General features: G+C 39.3%; 1 non-coding gene across 1 annotated transcript; it reads left to right on the top strand.

Moving 5' to 3' along the window:
* The first annotated feature begins 710 nt into the window (after positions 1-710).
* On the top strand, positions 711-821 carry LOC130978272 (small nucleolar RNA R71). The gene has a single exon (XR_009085925.1). It is a non-coding gene; the product is annotated as a small nucleolar RNA R71 (small nucleolar RNA).
* Positions 822-7301: the final 6480 nt, after the last annotated feature.

The raw sequence follows: 7301 nt of genomic DNA, 5'->3' as shown, positions 1-7301 counted from the left end.
CAATTGTCTCTTTATAACAGTGTAATACTCCCTACCAATTGTGATATAACAGCCTCCAATCTTGCAAAGTTGTTGCTGTTATCACATGGTTGTGGGGCTGAGGATGATACATCTTGAGAATGGTTGTTGTATGGTTGTTGGGTAGAGTGGTAGGGTGCATTTTTTGAGTTATGGTTGGATTTATAGGTATTAGATTGATGGTTAGGGTTGTTATATTCGTTAGAGTGGTATGATTTGTGATCTTAGTTATGGTTTTATTGGTTTTCCCACCCAAAATTTGGGTGATTCTTCCAACTTGGGTGTATGTTTTGGCATTGGGGTCATATGGTAGTCTGATCTGGATGAATTGTTGACATAGTTGGCTTGCTTCCATTCACATTCAACTTCTGAGGTGTCTTCTTCCTGCATAGGTGCTTGGGCTTGGATAGCTGAGACTTGATTCTTCTCCATCTACTTGGTTAGAGCGGCTAGTTGAGCTGTGATCATCTTGTTTTGAGCCAGCAGAGCATCCATAGAGTTGAGCTCCATTACTCCCCTTCTTGGATTTCTATCGGATGCATAGAAGTACTCATTGTTGGGCATAGTTTTTATGATGTCTATGGCCTCTTCGATTGTCTTCTTCTTGTTGAGAGAGCCTCCTGAAGAGTGATCTAAAGCCTTCTTTGATTCTTGTGTCAATCCTTCATAGAAAATGTGTAGTTGTACCCATTAATTGAACATGTCTGGAGGACATTTTCTTGTCAACTCCTTGTATCTCTCCCATGCCTCATAAAGAATTCCCCATCTTGTTGTCTAAAGGTTTGCACCTCAGCTCTCAATCTGTTAACTCTTTGGGGAGGGTAGAATCTTGCCAAGAACTTATTCACTACTTCTTCTCAAGTTGTCAAACTCTTCTTAGGAAATGATTCCAACCACTTTGATGCTTTATCCCTGAGAGAAAAGGGAAACAACAGAAGCTTATAGGTGTTCGGGTGGACACCATTAGCCTTCATCGTATCACATATTCTCAAAAATGTGGTTAGATGTTGGTTAGAATCTTCTTGAGCATTTCCTCCAAATGAACAGTTATTCTGAACAAGAGTGATTAGCTGTGGTTTGAGCTCAAAATTGTTGGCATGTATGTTAGGTCTCAAGATGCTACTCCCACAATTCCCAGGATTGGGATTGATGTAAGAGCCTAGCACTCTCCTCTCTTGTGGAGGAGCATGGTTGCCAACTGCTTCTTCATGATGGTTGTGTGCTTCACCTTCCATGGTTTGGGTTGGATTCTCTCTTCTTCTTCTTCACTAACCACTCTTTTGCCTCTTACTACAGCTTCTCTTTTCAATCTCAAAAATGTTCTCTCTGGTTCAGAATCGTAGGAGGTTACAGCTCCTCTTCTCCCTGTCATACACAACACAAAACATAATCTAAAACAAGAGTTATCACCCCCTTTTTAGAAGAAAGGTGGGTAAGTCAAAATTAATTTGTGCAAAGTATCAAACAGTTAGTGTGCTTCTTGTTAGAGTGGATATATATACAATGAACATTTTAAGAATTAAAATACTAAACAAAATGAATAAAGTAAAGGCTGAAATTAAAGAGACTACCAAAGTAAAAAATGCTTAATCTAAACACTCATCAACTTAATCATTGTCAATTCAAAATCAATCCTCGTTAACGGAACCATAAAACTTGATGACCGGAATTCACTCACTATATAATGAATCCATTTTTTGGTAAGCGCACCAAATTATCATCAAGTAATAACCCACAATAGAGTGGGGTCGAATCCCATAGAGATTGATTGATTAAACAATTTTAGTTAATGGGTAATTTTAGTCAAGCTAATCAATAGAGATTGTTGAGTGTAGAATTTTAAATAACAGAAATGTAAATGACTTAAAAGTAAAGGAAAGCAATAAAGTGCAGAAAAGTAAATGACAAGAATGTAAAGTACTGGAATATAAATGACTGAATTGTAAATGGGGATTGGGTAATAGAAGAAATTAAAGGAAAGATATAAAGAATAGGAAAGATAAGAATAGGGGGAATTCATTGGGATTTGTGAGATATTGCTCTTTTTGGATTAAATTCAGTTCATCTCATCTTCAATCATGAAACTCATTGACCTCTTGGCAATCATGATTAATTGAACCCCAATCCCTTGGTGATTCAATCTCTTAAATCTTGATAATCAGCCAATTCTTTGGTCTAATTGCTCATGAAGAGAGATATGATTGGTCCCTGATTATACCACACATCCTCATAGATCCAAATAATGGGTGGATTTCATGTCACCATATCCAATCCCAAAACCTAGATCTACTCAAGTGTGAGAAAAGATTTTAAGCATAGTATCATGTTTCCTTTTTCAAGATTCCCATAAAACCCATTTTGCATTCAATCTCTTTCCCAAGATGATTGAACATTAAGCATGAAGAACAAAATTCTTTCTAGCAAATCAAAGAGAAGATGAAGAAAAGAAGAAATTCATTATTATTAATCCATCATGTACAATAGAGCTCCCTCTCCCAATGAGAGGGAGTTTAGCTACTCATAGCTTAGAGAAAAGTACAAGAGATGGAAGAAAATGAAGTAAAGTATAAAAGTAAAAGTAAAACTAACTCTTAATCTAACTTTCTAACCCCTCTAGCTAACCCCCTTTTCAGTACTCTCAGGGGGTATATATACTATTCCTATCACTAAAATGTAAAAATTACAAAAAAAGGAGAAGAAAATTACAATTGAAAATAAAAGGAAAACTCTAGTAAAATGAACCATGTGCCTGGCGTGTAAGCAGCGTGTGAGTGGCATTATGGGTTCAAAAACGTTAGTGGCAATCACTTTTCTCACTAACGTTCTCCCATATGGCCCACGTTAACTCCAATGTTAGTGGCACTAACGTGGCCACTAACGTTGCCTTACAAACCTTCGCAAGCGTTATTGGGACTCACCTTTCCCAATAATGTTGCATTATGCCCCTAGCCCCCACGTTAGAGCTCACGTTAACTAAGTTAACATGGCTCTTAACGTGGTTATGTCTCATCTTCGCAAGCATTATTGGGACTCACCTTTCCCAATAACGTTGTCTTGTGCCCCTAGTCTTCACGTTAGAGCTCACGTTAACTGATAAATCACTATTTCATGGTTTATCTTGTGCTCAATTGAGTGGATTTTATCAACTCTTTACCCACTTATTCATACTATTTGCATGGTTTTACATTTGCCTTCCTAATTATGTGCTTTGATTGAAAACATGCTTCTTTGGCCTTAAGTTCCCTATGTTTAATCCTCTCTTATTACCATTAGATGCCTTGATATGTGTGTTAAGTGATTTCAGGGATTACAGGGCAGGAATGGTTTAGAGGATGGAAAGGATGCATGCAAAAGTGGAAGGAATACAAGAAGTTGAAAGAACTGCAAAGCTGTCCAGCCTGACCTCTTCGCACTCAAACGGTTATAACTTTTGCTACAGAGGTCCAAATGATGCGGTTCCAGTTGCGTTGGAAAGCTAACGTCCGGGGCTTCGATTTGATATATAATATGCTAAAGTGGCCCTGAAGCTAGGCGACATGACCGCGTGCTCCATGCGGCGGCGTCGCAGTAACAAAAAACCAGCGTGGCAGATTTCTTCTCCAGCGATTTCTGGGCTGTTTTCGACCCAGTTTCCAGCCCAGAAAACTCAGATTAGAGGCTATAAAGTAGAGGGATTACATCCATTCAGATCATGCTCTCATAATTCACTTTTCATATTTTTTAGATGTAGTTTTTAATGAGAGAGGTTCTCTCCTCTCTCTTAGGATTAGGATTTAGGACTTCTCTTAGTTTTAGGAGTGACTCTCAATCCCAGGTTCTTTATTTTATTATTTTATTTTAGTTTGTTAATGTTGGTTTACAAACTCCATGTTAGAATTTATTTTTTTCTTTAAATATAATTTGAGGTATTTTCAGATCTATGAATTGTGTCTTTTATTTATATAAATAATTTGGATTTTTCTGTTTCCCTTTTGGCTTTGGTTAAATAACTGGTGACACTAGAGTTATCAAACTCAGTATTGATTGAAAATTGGATTTCTTCATTTCATTAATTCATATTCCAATAACTCTAGCCTTTCCCAAGGAAAGACTAGGACTTGAGGATTCGAATTAATTCATCCACTTAACTTACCTTCATAGTTGGAGGTTAACAAAGTGGGAGAAGAATCCAATTCTCTTCATAATTGATAAGGATAACCAGGATAGGACTTCCAGTCTTTATACCTTGCCAAGAGTTTATTTTACTGTTAATTTATTTTACTTGTCATTTAAATATGCTTGTGCCCATTGCCCAAATTCCAAAAACCCCAATTTTACCTTTTTCATAGCCAATAATAAGAACATACCTCCCTGCAATTCCTTGAGAAGACGACCCGAGGTTTAAATACTCGGTTATCAATTTTAAAGGAGTTTGTTACTTGTGACAACCAAAACGTTTGTACGAAGGGATTTCTGTAGGTTTAGAAACTATATCTACAACGCGACTGTTTTTATGAAATTCTTTACTGGCAAAATCCTTAACGTCAAAATGGCGCCGTTGCCGGGGAATTGCAAATGTGTGCCTTATTATTGGTTATTGTAAATATTTTTCAAAAAAAAAATTTTAAAAAAAATTTTTTCCTATCTTTTTCAAAATATTTTCTTTTTATTAATTTTTGTTTTTATTTTCTCTTACTACCATGAACTGTCACCCCTTTGGCTTTGAGTCTGGTTATGATTATGTTGCAGGAAGAGGAGATTATAATAATAACATGCACCATGGTTGGAACAATCAAAGATGGAAGGAGCCACAAGGATTTGATCAACCCTCATGGCAACAACCACCTCCAATGGACTATCAACAACCATTCTGTGATGCATATCAAGGCAATGGCTATGGTGAGCACTCTTTTGATTATCAACAACCACTACCATATGCCTATGAATTCCCTCCTCAACATGACTTTAGACCACCATACTCACAAGCCCCTTTCCGCCATTCACCTCCATATAACCCTAACCCTCAATCACCATACCAACCACCTTATGAGCCGTATGAACCATATATAGAACCACCCCAATTCCAACCCAATTACTCACAAGAACCACCACCTCAATATTCCCCATCTCCATATAATTATCAAGATGAACCACCTTCCTATTATGAACCCTCTCTCCCAACCAATGAATCCTCATATCCATCCCAACCTCCAATGGATGACAGACTTCGTGTTTTTCTTTAAAATTCTTCAGAAAGGCAAGAAAGGATAAATAAGAGTGTGCAAGATTTTGCGGACATCTTAGGCGAGTTAGTAAATATAATAGCTTCCCAATATCTGAGCACTCAAAGAACTCCCATGGCTACATGTGGAGAATCAAAAGAAGAGCAAAGCATGAATGAGATACTCGAAACTTCGGTGGACAATGAGGAACATGGCTCTGTATTGGAACAAGTGGAGGAAGCCATAATAATTGCAGAGGAAGAAGTGGTTGAAGACTTAGGAGATACAGAACCTCCATGGGAAAGTCCAGTCATAGAACCCCTTTCCAAGACGTTTGAAATTGATGCTGAGGAGGGTGTACAACCTCTAAGGCATATCACAGTTGAAGCCTTGGAAGAGGTTGATCAAGAGATGGAGATTCAAGAAGAAGAAGCACAACCTCCCATGCCCTTGGAAAGCAATAAAGAGGAGATTGAATTGGAAGGGAGCTACCAAGAGGAAGAGGTTGAAATTGAAGAAGCTTGCGAAGAGGTGGTAATTATCAGAGAAGAGCATAAGGGAGTGGAGCTTGCAATTTCATTAAAAATACCTCCCCCTAAGTTGCCATCATCCTTCACAACATTCAAGTGGGTAAAATTCATATCCCTTAGCTTTCTAATTCCACTTGAATATGGGCTACTGGAGACGGATGGTCAACTTAGAGCTCTTTGTGACATTAAGAGTAAGAGGAAGATGGCCAGTGGTAAGAATTGTCCTGCAAGGTTCATCATGGTTGGAAGCTTTAAGTTTAAACGTAAAGGTTGGTATAGAGCTCAACTGAATGGGTCTAGGAAGTTGTTTGGCCGCTTACGTGAGAATTCAGACTGCTTGCCTCCCGGATGGAACAATATTGCTAAACCAAAAGACGGGTGCAAAGGCAAGGTCTGTGACCCCGGAATCCATTCTACCAATCACCACTCTTGGGGCCTTGTCACTTGCTTTAACTTACTTGAAGGCCTTCTGCGCCTAGTTTGGGACCCTGGAGGTTACTGGAGATACAAACATTGGTGAGGATTCCTGGATTAGTACAAGCATAAGCCACCATGACAGGAAGCTCATCAAATGTCCAACTTAAGGACTTTAACTAAAAGTGCTAGGTGGGAGACAACCCACCATGGTATGATCATTCCTTTTTCATTTTTATTCAATTTTATTTGTTTTCAAGTTTTATTTTATTGAACCTGGAATTTTGCATAACATTCATATTAGCATTGCATTCTGCATACTGCATTATTAAAAAAAAAAAAAAGCACGCACGCGACGCGGCAGCGTCGCTGACGCGTCCGCGTCACATGTGCGTTGTGAAGAAGAGAAATCGAACAGAGAGTTATGCGAGAGCGTGGCTGGAGGCGTGCCAATGGCACAAATCGTCCCACGCGACCGCGTTGCTGACGCGACCGCGTCATATGGGAATAATGGCCTCCCACGCGACCGCGTGCCCCACGCGGCCGCGTGCCCTAATTTTCGACGTAAAAAGTGTGCACCACGAATTATTGTGCGAGAGTGGTGCTGGATTGGTGCTGAACGCACAATTCTATCCTCGCAGACGCATGGCTCACGCGTCCGCGTCAATCCTTTTTTGAAGCCCACTCATGCGATCGCATGCCCCACGCGATCGCGTCACCCAATATTTGGCAAAATAGGATTTTGAACAGAGAGTTGTGCGAGCGCGAGGATGCCCTCACACCAGTAGCATCAATTGAGTCACGCGACCGCGTGACCGACGTGACCGCGTCGATTAACTTACAGGGCAAGTCGCGCGACCGCGCGCCCCACGCGTCCGCGTCGCTTGCGCCGCACAGCTTATCCTAATTTGCCAAATATCTTATCTTTTCTTCCCCAATCCTAATTTCTTCTATCTTTTCTTCTTTCTTCTTTCCTTCTTACTTACCTCTTCTTCTTTTCTTTCACTTCTCATTCTTCTTTTCTTTCATTTTATTTCATTTATTTGCATACTTTCGTTCATTGCATTATTTTCATTGGTGTTAGAATTTTATTTGGGTCATTATTTTTATGTTGCTTATGGATTGTTTGGGATTTGTT

Source organism: Arachis stenosperma, chromosome 4 (assembly GCF_014773155.1).
Source record: "Arachis stenosperma cultivar V10309 chromosome 4, arast.V10309.gnm1.PFL2, whole genome shotgun sequence".
NCBI lineage: Eukaryota > Viridiplantae > Streptophyta > Magnoliopsida > Fabales > Fabaceae > Arachis > Arachis stenosperma.
Note: the sequence above shows the minus strand (reverse complement) of the source record. Positions and strands in the feature narration are given on the sequence as shown.